The following is a 19,605-nucleotide window of genomic DNA, read 5'->3' as shown; positions in this document are numbered from 1 at the left end:
AAAATTATCCAATGGATTGGATAATTTTTATTTTAGTTCTCATTTCTGCCGATCAGGTTTTGTGCGCCCTAGCCCCCCACATGCTGATCTAGATTGCACATGCATATTTATTGTTTTTTCTCTATTTGTAGATTATCATATTTCTATATGTGGATATATTTTAATAAAAATGCTATTTGATTGTGCTATGTCTTTGTTATAATAAAAAAAATTTGGGAATTTTTTTAAAAAATTGTCTTTGTATTTGTTGTTCAGTAAATATTTTCTTTTGGGTATTTATTTATTGTGGAATATTTACTTTTTTGGATATATTTTTCAATATTATTTGGCATTTCTTTTCTATATAGGATTTCTTCTCATTCAATTAGCTTGCATAAGATTCCCCAGCGTATTTTGCCCAATTCCACGAGGAGAAAATGCTCCAAAAATGCACCTTGTGCACACAGCCTAAAAGTCTCAATTTTCGTGCAACCTCAGACTGTGCCAAGATTCTGTGGCTTTCTATAAAAAAAAAAAAAAAAAAAAAAAAAAAATAAACATTTCTGATTCTTTATTCAAACTGTCCTCTATTTTAAGCAGTCTCAGGCTGCCAACTTCCCGAGCTCGGGATTTTCTCTGGATCCGTTAACCCCTCCCCCAATCTGTGCGCAATTAAAGTGCTTAAAGATATTTAAAAATAAAAAAAACCTTTTAAATGATTAGTTACTTAGGGAATTAACCAGATATATTAAAAAAATGTGGTTGTATAATAACTTACTGATCAGGGGTCCGACTGCTGGGATTGGCAGAATGGGGAACAACCGTTGTCAATAAAATATGTAGTGGCAGGTCAGACGCCCGACCGCTGCTCCACTCATTCTCTCTGACTTTGCGGGAAAAAGATGAGCACAGCGCTCTACCTCCCCAAAGTGAGTGGCGCGGCATTTGAGCTACTGCTCCGCTCTAACAGAAATAACAGTGCCCTGTTGTGGGTCCCAGCGGTCTGAACCCCCACTGATGCTCAGGTTTATCACTAGTCTCAATTTTACATGTGATGGGTCGTATCGCTAGTGGGGATGAGCAAACCCAAACTGTAAAGTTTGAGGTTTGCACCAGTTAATGTCTGGTGCTGAACGCCAAACACAGACTTCTCCTGGACGTTCATTTTACAGTTCAGGAAGGAGAGAGGGAGACATTTTCCAGCTCAAAAGTTCAAGTCTTCACTGATTTATATGGGGTTCAAGATGGGGTACAGTCCTGGAACCCAAACCGAACAGCACTAGACGTCCACGGCTCCACTCCTCCTTAATAGTGAGCATCAATACCTGGGGTCGGTTCCTCTGTTTCGGGCCCCTGTGCTTTCTTCCCATATGGCCTCTAATCTTCTCTGACTTCCAATTCACACGGTCCAACTACAACGAGAATCCGGGGCAAAGAAGCGCTGAGTCAACTATAAGGCTATGTGCACACGTTCAGGAATTCATGCAGAAAATTCCTGTGAAAATCCGGACATTTCTGCCAGATTTCTGCATGAAATCCGCATGCGTTTTGTTGCGCGGTTTTGACGCGGTTTTTTGCGCGGTTTTTCCCAGACATTTCCCAATGCATTAGACAGTGGGAAAACTGCGGAAAAACCGCAAAATTAATGAGCAGGTTCATTATTTTTCCGCAATGCGTTTTTCATGCGGAAAAACGCACATCATGTGCACAGAAATTGCGGATGTCATTAAAAATGATAGGATGCTTAATGTATGCAGATTATTTGCGGTTTTATAGCGTTTTTATAGCGCAAAACCCGCAAATAATCTGCAACGTTTGCACATAGCCTTAGGTTACAGTCAATGCTCCAAATAGCCCCCAAGCCCTCTTCCGGACTGCATGACCATGTGAAGTGTCATTTTCGGGAGCTCCAGAGGTGAATAGAGCATGTCCGTCCCCTCGCCGCTCCTGGCAGTGTGCCCCGGGGCTTCCTATACATAGCCCACTAATTCCTGGGCCACACTGTGACTATACGTAGCGCTACTGATTGCTTCTAATTAGTGGCAGCTGTGTCCACCTAAATACACGCACCTCGAATCAATCAGAAGCGCTACATAAAGGTGCAGAGGAGCCCAGGCCTCATGGACCCGACAAGCCATTAAAGGGAATCTGTCAGCCCTAGGCCGTGTATAGGGGCACAGGTCATAGGGAGCGGAATACAATGATACCACGATATCTGAGGTCTTATTCCAGAGAAATCCACGTTTTCTTATACATAAATGAGCTGTTAAGATCTATGGGCCGGACATAGATCTCCCCGAGAATCTGCCTCCAGAGCTTGTTTTACATGAAGGGAGAGTTACCAGTGTGAGCCATGTAATGACTGACAGCCTGCTCTGCTGATCTATGTCCGGCCCATGGATCTTAACTCCTTTACATATAGGAAAATGTGGATTTCTCTGGAATAAGACCTCAGACATCGGGGGTCACTGTATCCAGCTTCCTATGCCCGTACCCCCGGCTCAGGAGGGGGGATCGCACTGACAGGATCCCTTTAATGTACAACCTATGTGTATCTGATTAGTGGGGTCTCACACCGGCCCCCGCCCTCTGGTATTTGCTGCAGACACTTTCCTCCATCACTGTCAGAGTCTGCACAGCTCCTGGGAAGAAGCACAAAAACACAAACTGCCCAGTTGGGAAGGGGTTAATGGCTGTAGCCCCCCGAGACACAGCTGGGTGTGAGCCGCTACCTGCTGACGGGCTCCCTCTGCCCGGACACCGCCCGGCAACAGCGAGCAGCCGCCATTATGGCGTTACCCAGTCACGAAGGAGTTAAGCGAGCGGCACTTACAGAGACCTGTGTGTGAGAAGTGCCGGGCGGAGGTTACGGTAGGGAATGTGGGCACAGGGCTAACGGGAGCGCAGACAGTTCTCCGGTCACCCCGGTATTATCCCGCCCAGACCCCGCCGCCGGTCAACCCGGAAGTGTTTCCTTCAAGAAAAAAGTGCGCGCAGTGACACGACTGGTGACGTGCAGCACTGCGATATTTACCTCACAGCGGAAGGATCCAGACGCTCGGCGCGGGGAGGGTTTAAAGGAGGAAGGAAGCCATTTTGGAGCTTCGACTTAGAAAAACGCACGGAGAAGAAACAAAAAAGAAGAAAAAAATAAAAGCTAAACCGAGAATTACTAGCGAGAACCCATCCATCAACAACCACGGGGCCCGGTGTGAAGACGAGGACATCGCGGCGCTGAGGAATCGGAAGTGCTGAGGCCGCGGGTGCGTGCGGTGAGGCCTGCGGTGCGGGGTCCCTGCTGGGAGCGGGTGGGGAGGACGCGGCCTTCCCTCAGCCCCGGGGAGCAGCTCCGGGGAGCCGCGGTGTGTTGTGCGGGATCGGGCGGTGACTGACGGCGACCTCGTCAGCCGGAAAGTGCTGTGCGGGCGCGGTGGTGTCGGTGTAGGCCGCTGTGTTTACCGGGCGGGGGGCGGCCCAGTGTGCCGGGGTCCAGGCCGGGTCAGCCGGCTGTGATGGGGCGCAGAGACCTGGTCATGGCCGCTGGGGGGGCTGCGGTCTGTGGGGTCTCGGCGGAGAGCTGCGACACACTGAGGGAGGGACAGTTGGGCTCCCGCTCATACACGACCGCACAGATAGGGCTATGATCTACTGTGCCATTCATTACATGGGGGCCCCGGCCTGTGGGGGGAGCGGTGTGGGGGCTGCCGGCCTTGTGGGGGGGGCGGTGTGGGGGCTGCCGGCCTGTTGGGGGGGGGGGGGGCGGTGTGGGGGCTGCCGGCCTGTGTGTGGTGGGGGTGGGGGCGGGCGGTGTGTGCCACTTGCGGTCTCTAAACATTGCCCCTCACTGTCCTATTAGACAGTACGCGCACCCTGAATAATGGCTGTAGGTATGGGGAATCCACCACATTGGACGCAATTGATTTTACTAAAAATGTGTTAATCTGCAGATGAACAGATATTAATAGGCATTAGTGATATACTCTTACTCGGGTGGTCTCCGAGTATTTGTTAGCCCTCGGAGATTTAGTTTTCCTTGCTGCAGTTGGATGATTTGCGGCTACTAGACAGCTTGATTAGATGTGGGGATTCCCTATCAATCAGGCAACCCCCCCCCCCCCCCCCCAAAACCCCGTATGTAGTCAGCCTGGCTAGCAGCTGTAAATCATGCAGCTGAGTCAACAAAAACTAAGTCTCCCAGCACTCACAAATACTTGGACACCACCCGAGTAAGGCTACTTTCGCACTAGCGTCGGAATCTCCCCGTCGCAATGTGTCGGGCAGAGATTCCGACGCTAGCGTTTAACGCACTGCACAACGGAGGCAGCGGATGCATTTCTCCGGCGCATCTGCTGCCCCATTGTGAGGTGCGGGGAGGTGGGGGCGGAGTTCCGGCCGCGCATGTGCGGTCGGAAAAAGCTGTCCGTCAGGAGCAAAAAACGTTACATGTAACGTTTTTTGCTCCCGGCGGTCCGCCACAACACGGCACAACCGTCACACGAATGCGTCGCTAATGTTAATCTATGGGGCAAAAACGCATCCTGCAAACAACTTTGCAGGATGCGTTTTTTTGCCATAAACGACGCATTGCGACGTCTGGCAAAAAACGCCAGTGTGAAAGTAGCCTAATGCGTATATCACTAATAGGCATCAGTTTGGGTCCAAAAGAGCAATGTCCTTTCTAATGGGCAGAGGCGAATGATCTGGTTCACCGGAAAGAGCTGGACTAGTAGGGATCACCAGACAGTGGCCAATGGGCGTCATCACCAGGAGTCCCATGCTGTTATCAGAGACCCTGAATCTGATTTACAGCGATCTGTGCAGCTTCACAGTAGTGATCACACAGAGCAGGCACCAGCTGTACTACATACCCAGCATCTGCCCCTAACAGCAACTATCTGTTCTGGCCACGATAACTCCTGGTTAAGTATTTCCATTCACTTTAGATCTATTGACAGCAGAATTTTATAGCACAATCGCTGGTGTGCGTTCTCACTGGCGACCCTCGTGGGGCACTGATGATAAACTGGGGCCTGTTGAAGGCCAATATCGTCGCTATTTTGTTACTTTTGTGAAATTTATCTATAGACTAAGCTTCATAGACCTTTGATGTATTTATGCCATATACTACCATACTGTGCTATAGCAGTATATAGCATAAGCAATCAATCACAGGGTCAAGAACTCTAATGGGACAAAACATTATTGTTGGTATTAAAATAAATCTGAAAGTTTTAATATGACCAGATTTGGCATTGCAGTGTACATACGTCCGGTCTATTCAAATGTAAAATTACTGAAAGCATGTATCAAACGCCCGAAAATAAAATTGCCAGTCTTGTAATTTTGAGTCATCAAATTGCCCCCACAAAATGGTATTCGTTATGTCTTATCTACCCCAAAATGTTATCAGTGAAAACTACAACTCGACACAACAAAAACTATTCTTTGCATAGCTCCATCCACCGAAAAATAAGTTACTGGTATCGGAAAATGGTGACAAACCATTTTTATTTTTTTATTTTTCTACAACTAAAATCTAAAGGGGGAAAAAAAAGCACGTTTGGTATGCCCGTAATCATATCGACCTGGAGAATCAGATTTCTTGGATTATTTTCACTGCACAGCCAATGCAGAAAAACATGGCTGAATTGCAGGTTTTTTTCTACAATTTCACCCCACTTCTATTTTTCCTTTTAATACATAATACAGGAAAATTAACAATGTCGCTCAAAAGTATAAGTGGCTCCGCACATTGTTAAATTGATGAAGAGAAGTTATGGCTCTTGGAAGAAGGAGAGGAAAGAGTGCTAAAACAAGAATATTGTCTTGTCCTGAAAATGTCTTTACATCTTAAAGTTAGTTAAATTGTTCACGATCTATTCAAGTAAAGCCCCTCTTATTTGTGTCCGTGTAGGGATAGAGCAATGCCAGTAATAAAGCACTGTGCCTACTGTCTCCTGCTGGCATCATTCCTTCATCATTTCTCTGCCCCCCATCCTTACTTACACATGCACACTTGGTTTGGCTGAGTGCACATATGTTCTTAATGGCAAGAGGAGATCAAGTGGCTTATATCTGAAGAACAAAAGGATCAGGCATGTTCAAATTCGGCATGCCCAGTCCTTCATTCCCCCTGATGTGTCGGAGATGCCTGTAACAGGTGGGTATCTGCACCCACTGACCTACACTGAGCGCCTCACTATTTGTCCAGGACAAGCACACTTGCTATCTTGGAGTCTATATATCCAGCAGGCCACACCCAGATGTACTTTTTGTGACTCCACCCACAAACTTTCACACTGGGAGACTGCTTTATGTAGAACGCAGCCATCATCATACATTAGAAATTCACAGTACTGTCACATCGTGTTGGTGCGGTATTGCAGGACTGGTAACATACCAGTATACCGCCCCTCCTCAGTCTGGTGTGTTTGTTTTTTGTCCTCTGAAGGCTGGTTTACTGGTTTAGCTGGGAGTGCTGTGCAGGGTTCAGTGCACTCTTCAGAGTGGTGCAAACAACTTAAAGGGGTTGTTCAAAGTTGGGAAGTTCTCCCCTATCCATAGTAACATAGTAACATAGTTAGTAAGGCCGAAAAAAGACATTTGTCCATCCAGTTCAGCCTATATTCCATCATAATAAATCCCCAGATCTACGTCCTTCTACAGAACCTAATTGTATGATACAATATTGTTCTGCTCCAGGAAGACATCCAGGCCTCTCTTGAACCCCTCGACTGAGTTCGCCATCACCACCTCCTCAGGCAAGCAATTCCAGATTCTCACTGCCCTAACAGTAAAGAATCCTCTTCTATGTTGGTGGAAAAACCTTCTCTCCTCCAGACGCAAAGAATGCCCCCTTGTGCCCGTCACCTTCCTTGGTATAAACAGATCCTCAGCGAGATATTTGTATTGTCCCCTTATATACTTATACATGGTTATTAGATCGCCCCTCAGTCGTCTTTTTTCTAGACTAAATAATCCTAATTTCGCTAATCTATCTGGGTATTGTAGTTCTCCCATCCCCTTTATTAATTTTGTTGCCCTCCTTTGTACTCTCTCTAGTTCCATTATATCCTTCCTGAGCACCGGTGCCCAAAACTGGACACAGTACTCCATGTGCGGTCTAACTAGGGATTTGTACAGAGGCAGTATAATGCTCTCATCATGTGTATCCAGACCTCTTTTAATGCACCCCATGATCCTGTTTGCCTTGGCAGCTGCTGCCTGGCACTGGCTGCTCCAGGTAAGTTTATCATTAACTAGGATCCCCAAGTCCTTCTCCCTGTCAGATTTACCCAGTGGTTTCCCATTCAGTGTGTAATGGTGACATTGATTCCTTCTTCCCATGTGTATAACCTTACATTTATCATTGTTAAACCTCATCTGCCACCTTTCAGCCCAAGTTTCCAACTTATCCAGATCCATCTGTAGCAGAATACTATCTTCTCTTGTATTAACTGCTTTACATAGTTTTGTATCATCTGCAAATATCGATATTTTACTGTGTAAACCTTCTACCAGATCATTAATGAATATGTTGAAGAGAACAGGTCCCAATACTGACCCCTGCGGTACCCCACTGGTCACAGCGACCCAGTTAGAGACTATACCATTTATAACCACCCTCTGCTTTCTATCACTAAGCCAGTTACTAACCCATTTACACACATTTTCCCCCAGACCAAGCATTCTCATTTTGTGTACCAACCTCTTGTGCGGCACGGTATCAAACGCTTTGGAAAAATCGAGATATACCACGTCCAATGACTCACCGTGGTCCAGCCTATAGCTTACCTCTTCATAAAAACTGATTAGATTGGTTTGACAGGAGCGATTTCTCATAAACCCATGCTGATATGGAGTTAAACAGTTATTCTCATTGAGATAATCCAGAATAACATCCCTCAGAAACCCTTCAAATATTTTACCAACAATAGAGGTTAGACTTACTGGCCTATAATTTCCAGGTTCACTTTTAGAGCCCTTTTTGAATATTGGCACCACATTTGCTATGCGCCAGTCCTGCGGAACAGACCCTGTCGCTATAGAGTCACTAAAAATAAGAAATAATGGTTTATCTATTACATTACTTAGTTCTCTTAGTACTCGTGGGTGTATGCCATCCGGACCCGGAGATTTATCTATTTTAATCTTATTTAGCCGGTTTCGCACCTCTTCTTGGGTTAGATTGGTGACCCTTAATATAGGGTTTTCATTGTTTCTTGGGATTTCACCTAGCATTTCATTTTCCACCGTGAATACCGTGGAGAAGGTGTTTAATATGTTAGCTTTTTCCTCGTCATCTACAACCATTCTTTCCTCACTATTTTTTAAGGGGCCTACATTTTCAGTTTTTATTCTTTTACTATTGATATAGTTGAAGAACAGTTTGGGATTAGTTTTACTCTCCTTAGCAATGTGCTTCTCTGTTTCCTTTTTGGCAGCTTTAATTAGTTTTTTAGATAAAGTATTTTTCTCCCTATAGTTTTTTAGAGCTTCAATGGTGCCATCCTGCTTTAGTAGTGCAAATGCTTTCTTTTTACTGTTAATTGCCTGTCTTACTTCTTTGTTTAGCCACATTGGGTTTTTCCTATTTCTAGTCCTTTTATTCCCACAAGGTATAAACCGCTTACACTGCCTATTTAGGATGTTCTTAAACATTTCCCAATTATTATCTGTATTCTTATTTCTGAGGATATTGTCCCAGTCTACCAGACTGTTTTTGTCCTCTGTCATACATAAGTCCTGTATTTAAGAGGGGAAAACTTGTTTTTTACTTTTGTGACAGATATGTGGGAGCATCCAGTGTGTCTGTGTATACGTAAACCACAAGAAACTGCCCTTTTCTGTAGAGTGTATGTGCTGACCGTTGCTGCCACTAGTGTGCCCTTGGCTTTAGGGAAGGTGCAGATGATACTATTACACGGGTCTACAAAAAAAAATTCAGGTGTCCATTTTTCTTAATGGGTTTGGGGTATTTTGAGGATACTGACATACAAAATACCATTACTATTTCTGGATTGGTTCTAATTTCTGAGATGGTTCATCCATAAACATAAATGGTGGGAGGGGGGGAAGCAGCGTGCCAGAGTTTGATCTGATATTCGGTTCACACTTGGCAATCCAAGTCAGTGAGTCCATGGAAACAATCGGTCTGCACTCAGATGACATCTAAGTGCAGCACAGAAGCAGAATGGAGGAATTTTTTTTGTCTTCTCATCTGAGAGAATCAGATCACACGCTGATCAGTATCCTTTGCCTTATTGATCTGATTTTTCTTGATGACAAATGCGCTCCTCTGCACCTAGCCTTAGGCCAGTTTCACACGTCAGTGGCTCCGGTACGCGTGGTGACAGTTTCCTCACGTACCGGAGACACTGACTCACGTAGACACATTAAAGTAAATGTGTCTCTGCACATGCCAGCATGTTTTCACGGACTGTGTGTCCGTTTGCAAAACACGGAGACATGTCAGTGTTCGTGGGAGCGCACGGATCACACGGACCCATTAAAGTCAGATGCTGTCCGTGTGCTGTCTGTGTGCGTTTTTCCTGTCGAAGGGTTAAAATTGTAAAAATTGTTGCAATACACGTACAGCACACGGACCCTAAAAACGTACTCGCGGACATCACGCGGATCCCACACAGATGGCCTACGTGAGCACACGGATGACTCCGGTACCGGAATTATCTGGACGTGCGAGATTGGCCTTACTGAGACATTTGTTAGGCTTTGTTTACCTCTCGTTGCTCCCGCACTCGTTTCAGGTTGACTAGCTTTCCTCCTTAGGGTATGTGCACACGTTGCGGTTTTTGCTGCGGATCTGCAGCGTTTTTGACACTGCGGATCCGCAGCAGTTTTCCATGCGGTGTACAGTACAATGTTAACCTACGGAAAACAAAAACCGCTGTGCACATGCTGCAGAAAAAAACGCGCGGAAAACGCTGCGGTTTATTTTCCGCAGCATGTCAATTCTTTGTGCGGTATCCGCAGAGGTTTGGCACCTGCTCCATGTTAAAAATCCGCAGGTGTCTAAAACCGCAGTGGAAACCGCACAAAAAACCGCGATAAATCCGCAGTACTTTTTGCACTGCGGATTTAATCAAATCCGCTGCGGAAAATTCCGCAACGGAATCCGCAGTGTGTGCACATGGCCTTATACACCAGTGTAGAGGTCTGTGACTCAATGTGAGACATCTGCTTAATGGACACTTCTCTGCAGTACTGAGCTGTTTTCTCAGAAGCATGGCTGCACTTCTGGGTAAAGCAGTAATGTGGGATTTGTTATGTTCTGTGTTTTTGCAATTTTTTTCCTCATCCCCTGCAGCCAAAACTTGCTCTCGGGGCAATAGTTTTTTGGTGCATATTACATGTGTGATTTACCGAAAGATTTATTCTCAAAAATCCATATGTTGTGTTTTTGCCCTGTCTCATTGATTTCTCTGGGTGACAGAAATAGACATGCTGCAGATTTCAAACACTGCAATTCTCAAGTTTTAGGCTATGTGCACACGTTCAGGATTTCTTTGAGAAATTTCCTGAGCAAAACAGGACATTTTCTGCAACAAATCTGCATGCGTTTTTCTCGCGTGTTTCCCAATGCAATAATATATAGTGGGAAATCCGCAAAATATCTGCAAAATTAATGAACATGCTGCGTTTTTTACCGCGATATGCACAAAAAATGCGGAATGCATTCTAAATGATGGGATGCATAATGTATGCGTTTTTTTTCGCGTTTTTATAGCAAAAAATCTGCAACGTGTGAATGCAGCCTTAGCCTTAGTGCAAATTATCTGCTACATGTGGTTTGGGCATCTGTCGTGGTGGTATTGTTACATAATGTCACGCTTCAGATCACTCGCTCCTCTGTAAACGTATATTCGGTGATAGTCAGTTGGGGGTCTTATGTGACCACATTCTAGTAGGGGGGCTTCACCCTCTGTGAACATGACCTGTCTGAAACATCCGCAAGCTTTATTACATCAGGCTAACCGACGAGCTTTTATTCCATAATTGGTAAATATTTGGGGCTGATATCCTTTGGTCTTCCATGATAATTGCTGGTACTTGTGCGACCTGTGGACACTTGTAGCTGAGAGATCAGGAATTCGTTCATATTGGAGCGTCATCCGGCTTGGCTTTTTAATGTGTGGAGCTCCCAATCGGCTAGCAATCGTTCCATTGAGTCACCGCTCACTTGACCTGGATGACACTGCCATAAATACATGCAAAGAAAAGTATATAGTGCTTTTCTTTTTAATTGACTATTACATTTTTTTTTACATTCTGGAAAACAAGTTTAAATGGAGCTGGTCCAATTCTGTAAAACTAAAAGAACTCTTCCTCATGCAGCCAAAAGCTTGGGAACCAATAACCATAACCCAATCTAGAGAAAAGAACACTGAAACACCAACATGGAACCGGCAACTGATAACGTGTGAGACAAGAAGCAAAATTTAAAATTACTTTCATTACAGCTAAATCTAAAAGGACATGTGTGTTCCAACACCATGGCCCCAAAAAGCGCACCCCCATGAAACCATCCAGGCATTTCTTGGCTTAGGACTCACCCCCCCCTCCCCCCCCCCCTCACAACCAATTAGAACTTCTGAATGTCATGTTTACTCCAATGGAAGTGTAAACCTTTAATTAGATGACAACCACAATTAGACGTCTCCATTATTGATTATTCCGGCTGCATATACTCATATGGCTGAGGTTATCCAACACTTGCGTGTAGCTCAGAGAGTAATGTAATATGAACATTCTCCTAGTCAAAATCAGGGTAGACTTTTGCATTAATTAGTAATTGACTATGTAAACTTTTTTTTTTTCTTTTCCCTTTTTTTTTTTTTAAATAAATCCCTTCCCTTACCCACTCTACTAGTACTTAACATCACTTTCCTGGGTGGTAAACTAAATATTTGCGCTGTCATTGATAGCAGTTATTCATCACTTCTGTTTTCGTGGCCGTGATGAGAGTAGCAATTTGGAAATATTATCTTCACTCCCTGCATGCTTTGCCCACACTTGGTTAGATTTGTAGTCTGCTCTGCCATAAGTAAAAGCATCCATATGCCCCTCTGGTGGAAATGTAGATGCTCCATCACAGCTAGAAACTCCTCACCAGAACCCTAAAAAACTGTTAACTTCAATACTAAAATCTGGGTTTCCATCTCGGCAATATTTTGGAGCTGGCCCTTGTCTCAATAATTCGTTTTCAGATGACTGATCCTTGTAAAGGGATTCCTCGTCTTTTGGCTATGTGCGCACTTTCAGGAATGTTTGCAGAATTTTCCTGAACAAAACAGACTTTCTGCAGGAAATCCACATGGATTTTTTTTTTTTTTTTTTTTTTTTTCCCGGAGCTTCCCAATGCATTAATATAGCGGTAAAAACGCAAAAAAATCCACAAAATTAATGAACATGCTTCCTTTTTTTTTTTTTTATTTTTTTTTTTACCGCAATGCGTTTTTTTCACGGGGGGGAAAAAAGCAGCATGTGCACAAAAATTGTGGAATGCATTAAAAATTAGGGGATGCTTATGTATGCGTTTTTTTCCGCCGAAAAAAAAACTCGACAAATCCTGAAAGTGTGCACATAGCCTTAAGGTTAACCAGTGACAATTTTGTTGCTGCACAGTCATTGAGGACACTAAACTAAAAATCCAACAGTCTTGGCTTTTTTTTTTTTCTTTGTAGTGGCCTGTTCTCAACATGTTCACCTTGAGGGTATATGCAAACGTTGTGGATTTGCCTGCGGATCCGCCACTGCGGATTCGCAGCAGTTTTCCATTAGGTTTACAGTACCATGTAAACCTATGGAAAACCAAATCCGCTGTGCCCATGGTGCGGAAAATACCGCGCGGAAACGCTGCTTTGTATTTTCTGCAGCATGTCAATTCTTTGTGCGGATTCTGCAGCGTTTTACACCTGCTCCTCAATAGATATCCACGGTGATTATTTTTTGTTTTGTTTACCCGTTGAGTCAATAAATTTATTTTGATACATTGACCTTTAACCCCTTCCTATTACGGCGGAGGTCGGATCCCCTGCTTTGATACAGGGCTCCGGTGCTGAGCCCACCTCAAAGCCGGGACATGTTATTGTTTTGAACAGCTGACATGTGCCCGCAATAGCGGAGACCCACCGCTATTAACTAGTTAAATGCCGCTGTCAAACGCTGAAATGAGCGCATCGCCGACCCCCGTCACATGATCGGGGGTCAGCAATGCATCAGTATAGTAACCATAGAGGTCCTTGAGACCTCCATGGTTACTGATGCCGGCCTGCTGTGAGTGCCACCCTGTGGTTGGCGCTCATAGCAATCCTGCAATTCAGCTACATAGCAGCGATCTGATTATTGCTGCTATGTAGCAGGGCCGATCGAGTTGTGCCAGCTTCTAGCCTCCCATGGAGGCTATTGAAGCATGGCAAAAATTTAAAAAAGTGTGTTAAAAAAATATAAAAGTTTATATCACCCCCCTTTCGCCCCATTCAAAATAAAATAAAAAAATCAAATCTACACATATTTGGTATCGCCGCATTCAGAATCGCCCGATCTATCAATAAAAAAAATAATTAACCTGATAGCTAAATGGCGTAGCAAGAAAAAAAACATTTAAAACGCCATAATTACGTTTTTTTGGGTTGCAGCGACATTGCATTAAAATGTAATAACGAGCGATCAAAAAAACTTATCTGCACCAAAATTGCATCATTAAAAACGCCAGCTCGGCACGCAAAAAAATAAGCCCTCAACTGACCCCAGATCACGAAAAATGGAGACGCTATGGGTATTGGAAAAGACGCTATGGGTATTAAAAAATTGAGCAATATTTTTTTTTTTTTTTTTTTTTTTTTTTTTTTTAGCAAAGTTTGGATTTTTTTTTTTTTTTTTTTACCACTTAGATAAAACGTAACCTAGACATGTTAGGTGTCTATGAACTCGTAATGAATTAAAATGGCAGGTTAGTTTTAGCATTTAGTGAACCCAGCAAAAAAGCCAAACAAAAAACAAGTGTGGGATTGCACTTTTTTTGCAATTTCACAGCACTTGGCATTTTTTTCCCGGTTTCTAGTACACGACATGCTAAAACCAATGATGTCGTTGAAAAGTGCAACTTGTCCCGCAAAAAAACAAACCCTCACTTGGCCATGTTGATGGGAAAAATAATAGTTATGCCTCTGGGAAGGAGGGGAGCGAAAAATGAGAACGCAAAAACTGAAAAGGCCAAGGTCTTGAAGGGGTTAAACAGCCATGGCAAAATAGCATGTTTTTAATTTTTTGGAATATATACATTTTAATAAGAGATAAGGTGATTTACAGCAGCATTTAAAGAGCCAACAGGTAGCTGCAATGTTGGTTCTGCACATGGCTGTTAGAGGCAGATAATGGCTGAATGTCACGGTATGTCACTGTAAATTTGTGTACTGTAAACGATATCTATAACTCTGTATGTAACCCCTTTCTCATGTACAGCACCATGGAATTAATGGTGCTATATAAATAAATAATAATAATAATTGATGCAAACAGAACTGACCTCACATGCTAGAACGTTGTGTTGGGAAGGGGTCAGTTATTCCCTTCATAACTGGGTATTGTTGGATAGGGCTTGTAAATATAGCCACTTCTGCAGTTTATTGCTTGTTAAAATTTTCAGTCCAGATATTAACATACCATCTTTTACAGACTATAAGATGCATCGGACCATAAGACTCGCCCCAAATTTTAGACACATACAAGAGGGAGGGCTGTGACAGCACTCACTAAGTGGATGCCCGCTCTCGATTTAAGGAACCCACTTGGAAATATGGCAGCAATCAAAGTAAATGAGAACAGCGTCCAATCCAGGTGTAGGAAAGAGCTGTATTCCGCCATGTGACGCATACCAAGTTTTGACTTGCAGCAGGTTTTTATCAAGTCTTGCTAAAGACCTGCTGCAGGTCGAAACATCGTATGCGTCACATGGCGGAATACAGCTCTTTATGAATTTCTACCCCTGGATTGCAAATTGCTTCTTCAGAGAAAAAGAGGACTTAATCTCTATAGCGCCACCTGTTGGAAGTAGCGATCCTACAAGTCACAATCAACCCTTTAATGAGTCGTGCAATATGACTTAGGATAAAAGCCAAATCAGTATCTCAATTCGCAGACATGGTGTTTCCGGCTATTGGCCCTCGTCAGTGCGAAGCATGAGAACTGATTTGGCTAGGTGAGAGGCTCTGGACTGGGGTCTAAAAGGTATAGTTTCTCCTTGTGGAGAGTGACATACCAGCTCTGGCTTGTCAAGGTAAGGAGGCTTATTTGCCGTGCAATGCTCCTCTGGGAAATTGAATATGCAAATTGCCTCTTCAGAGATTGGACTGGATTGGATGCTGTTCTCATTTACTTTGTTACCCCAAATTTTAGGAAGGAAAATACCTTTCTTTATATACATAAAATGGCGGTGTGTGTTATAGTCCAAATTTGCGGTATCTTACTGGAGGGGGAAGAGTCAGAGTAGGATCATTGCTGCTGGAAGTCCCTGCAATTCCCTTTGATGATCCCATTGCATGTCTGCCCCCGAGGTCTCAATAGGCACATGCGTCATTTTCGGTGGACATTTACCCAAAGCCCACTGCTGGGAAAAGAATGGCAAGTGCCGGGGGGACTCTGCTCACCGCAGACATTTTCTGAAATCCCAAGGACTGCCAGGTCACACACTCCTCTCATTCTGGGGGTCGCAGCATTTCACCCACTCCTGCCTCTTCATGTAGCAGTGACCCTGACTCCTTTGACCCCGCTTCATCGCGGCTGCTCTCCCTGGTAAACTACATTCGGATTATAAGATGCAAAATCATTTTCCACCCCAATTTAATTGGAAAAAGTGCATCTTATAATACCAACAAAATACAGTATTACTTTTGTTTTATAGCCCTGGAGCCCTGCTCTAGCCTGAGACAGCAGAACATGCACAGTGCTTATAGCTCTTCCATGTGGAGCTTGTAAGTACTGTTTTGAAGCCGACCAGGATTTCTGTAGCTCTGTTGTCTATTAACCCCTTCACCCCAAAGCCTGTTTTCACCTAAGTGACAGGGCCAATTCTTACAATTCTGACCACTGTCACTTTATGAGGTCATAACTCTGAAACGCTTCAACGGATCCTGGTGATTCTGACACTGTTTTCTCGTGACATATTGTACTTCATGATAGTGGTAAAACTTCTTCGATATGACTTGCATTTATTTGTGAAAAAAACAAAAATTTGTCGGAAATTATGAAAATTTAGCAATTTTCAAACTCTTAGTTTTTATGCCCTTAAATTAGAGAGTTATATCACATAATATAGTTAATAAACAACATTTCCCACATGTCTGCTTTACATCAGCACAATTTTGGAAACATAACTTTTTTTTGTTAGGACGTTATAAGGGTTAAAAGTTGACCAGCGATTTCTCATTTTTGCAACAAAATTTGCAAAACCATTTTTTTACGGACCACCTCACACTTGAAGTGACTTTGAGGGGTCTATATGACAGAAAATGCCCAAAAGTGACACCATTCTAAAAACTGCACCCCTCAAGGTACTCAAAACCACATTCAAAAAGTTTATTAACCCTTCAGGTGCTTCACAGGAATTTTTTGAATGTTTAAAAAAATTGAACATTTAACTTTTTTTTCACAAAATTTTTACTTCAGGTCCAATTTGTTTCATTTTACCAAGGGTAACAGGAGAAATTGGACCACAAAATTCGTTGTACAATTTGTCCTGAGTACGCCGATACCCCATATGTGGGGGTAAACCACTGTTTGGGCACATGGCAGAGCTCGGAAGGGAAGGAGCGCCATTTGACTTTTCAATGCAAGATTTGCTGGAATTGAGATCGGAGCCCATGTCACGATTGGAGAGCCCCTGATGTGCCTAAACAGTGGAAACCCCCACAAGTGACACCATTTTGGAAAGTAGACCCCCTAAGGAACTAATCTAGATGTGTGGTGAGCACTTTGAACCTCCAAGTGCTTCAAAGAAGTTTATAATGTAGAGCCGTAAAAAAAAATTTTTTATTAATTTTCACAAAAAATGATCTTTTTGCCCCAAATGTTTTATTTTCCCAAGGGTAAAAGGATAAATTGGACCCCAAAAGTTGTTGTGCAATTTGTCCTGAGTACGTCGATACTTCATATATGGGGATAAACCACTGTTTGAGCGCATGGCAGAGCTCGCAAGGGAAGGAGTGCCATTTGACTTTTCAATGCAAAATTGGCTGGAATTGAGATCGGACGCCATGTCGCATTTGGAGAGCCCCTGACGTGCCTTAACAGTGGAAACCCCCCACAAGTGACCCCATTTTGGAAAGAAGACCCCCTAAGGAACTTATCTAGATGTGTGGTGAGCACTTTTAACCCCCAATTGTTTCACTAAAGTTTAGAATGTAGCATTGTGAAAATTAAAAAATCATTATTTCTTTCCACAAAATGATGTTTTAGCCCGCAATTTTTTTTTCCCAAGGGTAACAGGAGAAATTGGACCACAAATGTTATTGTCCAATTTGTCCTGAGTACGCTGATACCCCACATGTGGGGGGGAACCACCGTTTCAGTGCATGGCAGAGCTCGGAAGGGAAGGAGCACCGTTTGAAATGCAGACTTAGATGGAATGGACTGCAGGTGTCATGTTGCATTTGCAGAGCCCCTGATGTACCTAAACAGTAGAAACCCACCACAAGTGACCCCATATTGGAAACTAGACCCCCCAAGGAACTTATCTAGATGTGTTGTGAGAGCTTTGAACCAACAAGTGTTTCACTACAGTTTATAACGCAGAGCCGTGAAAATAAAAAATATTTTTTTTTCCACGAAAATGATATTTTATCCCCTATGTTTTTATTTTCCCAAGGGTAACAGGACAAATTGGACCCCAAAAGTTTTTGTCCAACTTGTCCTGAGAACGCTGATACCCCATATGTTGGGGGGAACCACTGTTTGGGCACACAGGAGAACTCGGAAGGGAAGGAGCCCTGTTTTACTTTTTCAAAGCAGAATTGGCTGGAATTGAGATCGGACGCCATGTCGCGTTTGGAGAGCCCCTGATGTGCCTAAACAGTGGAAACCCCCAATTATAACTGAAACCCTAGCCCTAACCCTAGCCCTAACCCTAGCCCTAATGGGAAAATGGAAATAAATACATTTTTTTACATTTTATTATTTTTCCCTAACTAAGGGGGTGATGAAGGGGGGTTTGATTTACTTTTATAGCGTTTTTTTGGCGGATTTTTATGATTGGCAGCTGTCACACACTAAAAGACGCTTTTTATTGCAAAAAATAGTTTTTGCATCACCACATTTTGAGAGCTATAATTTATCCATATTTTGGCCCACAGAGTCATATGAGGTCTTGTTTTTTGCGGGACGAGTTGACGTTTTTATTGGTAACATTTTCGGGCAGATGACATTTTTTGATCGCTTTTTATTCCGATTTTTGGGAGGCGGAATGAACAAAAACCAGCAATTCCTGAATTTCTTTTGGGGGAGGCGTTTATACCGTTCCACGTGTGGTAAAATGGATAAAGCAGTTTTATTCTTCGGGTCAGTACGATTACAGCGATACCTCATTTATGTAATTTTTTTTATGTTTTGGCGCTTTTACACAATAAAAACTATTTTATATAAAAAAAATAATTGTTTTTGCATCGCATTATTCTGAGAGCTATAACTTTTTTATTTTTCTGCTGATGATGCTGTATGGCGGCTTTTTTTTTGCGGGACAAGATGACGTTTTCAGCGGTACCATGGTTATTTATATCCGTCGTTTTGATCGCGTGTTATTCCACTTTTTGTTCGCCTGTATGATAATAAAGCGTTGTTTTTTGCCTTGTTTTTTTTTTTTTTTTTTTTTGCGGTGTTCACTGAAGGGGTTAACTAGTGGGACAGTTTTATAGAGCGGGTCGTTACGGACGCGGCGATACCAAATATGTGTACATTTATTGTTTTTTTTTTTTTTTTTTTTTTACATAAATGGATTTATTGGGAAATGTTTTTTTTTTTTTTTTTGGGGGGGATTTTTTTTTATTTTTTTTTACATTCTATTTTTTTTTTTTTTAACTTTCTAACATTGTCCCAGGGTGGGACATCTCTGTATTAGATCAGATCGTTGATCTGACACTGTGCATAGCACACTGTCAGATCAACGATCTGACATGCAGTTTTGCTGGCTTTCCAGCGCCTGCTCTCAGCAGGCGCCGGCTAACCAGGTCACTTCATGACCCGGAAGGAGTCCGGCGGCCATCTTGGATCCGGGGACTCCTTCCGGGTCACCGGAGCAACACGATCTCATTGCGTTGCTCCGGTGGGAGAGCGCAGGGAGCCCCCGTCCCTGCGCGATCCCCCTCTATGCCGCTGTCACTACTGACAGCGGCATCAGAGGGGTTAAATGCCCGCGATCGGCGATAGCGCCGATCGTGGGCATTGCTGCGGGGTGTCAGCTGTCATATACAGCTGACCCCCGCACCCGATCACCGCGGCGCTCAGCGCGAGACCGCGGTGATCGGTGCGCCGTACTAGTACTGCTGCTGGCACTAATGCAGTGCCGGCAGCGCAGTACTAGTACGGCGCATGTTGCGAAGGGGTTAATACAACTAC

General features: G+C 43.6%; 1 protein-coding gene across 1 annotated transcript in view; it reads left to right on the top strand.

Moving 5' to 3' along the window:
- Positions 1-3,007: 3,007 nt before the first annotated feature.
- The window catches only part of DDX6 (DEAD-box helicase 6), a 59,574-nt gene continuing 42,976 nt past the window's right edge, over positions 3,008-19,605 (top strand). Inside the window, exon 1 of the mRNA XM_069741592.1 lies at positions 3,008-3,242. The gene's annotated coding sequence lies outside the window, so the exon portion shown is untranslated. The remainder of the gene's footprint in view (positions 3,243-19,605) is intronic.

The sequence above is a fragment of the Ranitomeya imitator genome, chromosome 10, assembly GCF_032444005.1.
Source record: "Ranitomeya imitator isolate aRanImi1 chromosome 10, aRanImi1.pri, whole genome shotgun sequence".
NCBI lineage: Eukaryota > Metazoa > Chordata > Amphibia > Anura > Dendrobatidae > Ranitomeya > Ranitomeya imitator.
This window is presented reverse-complemented; position numbering and strand designations above follow the sequence as displayed.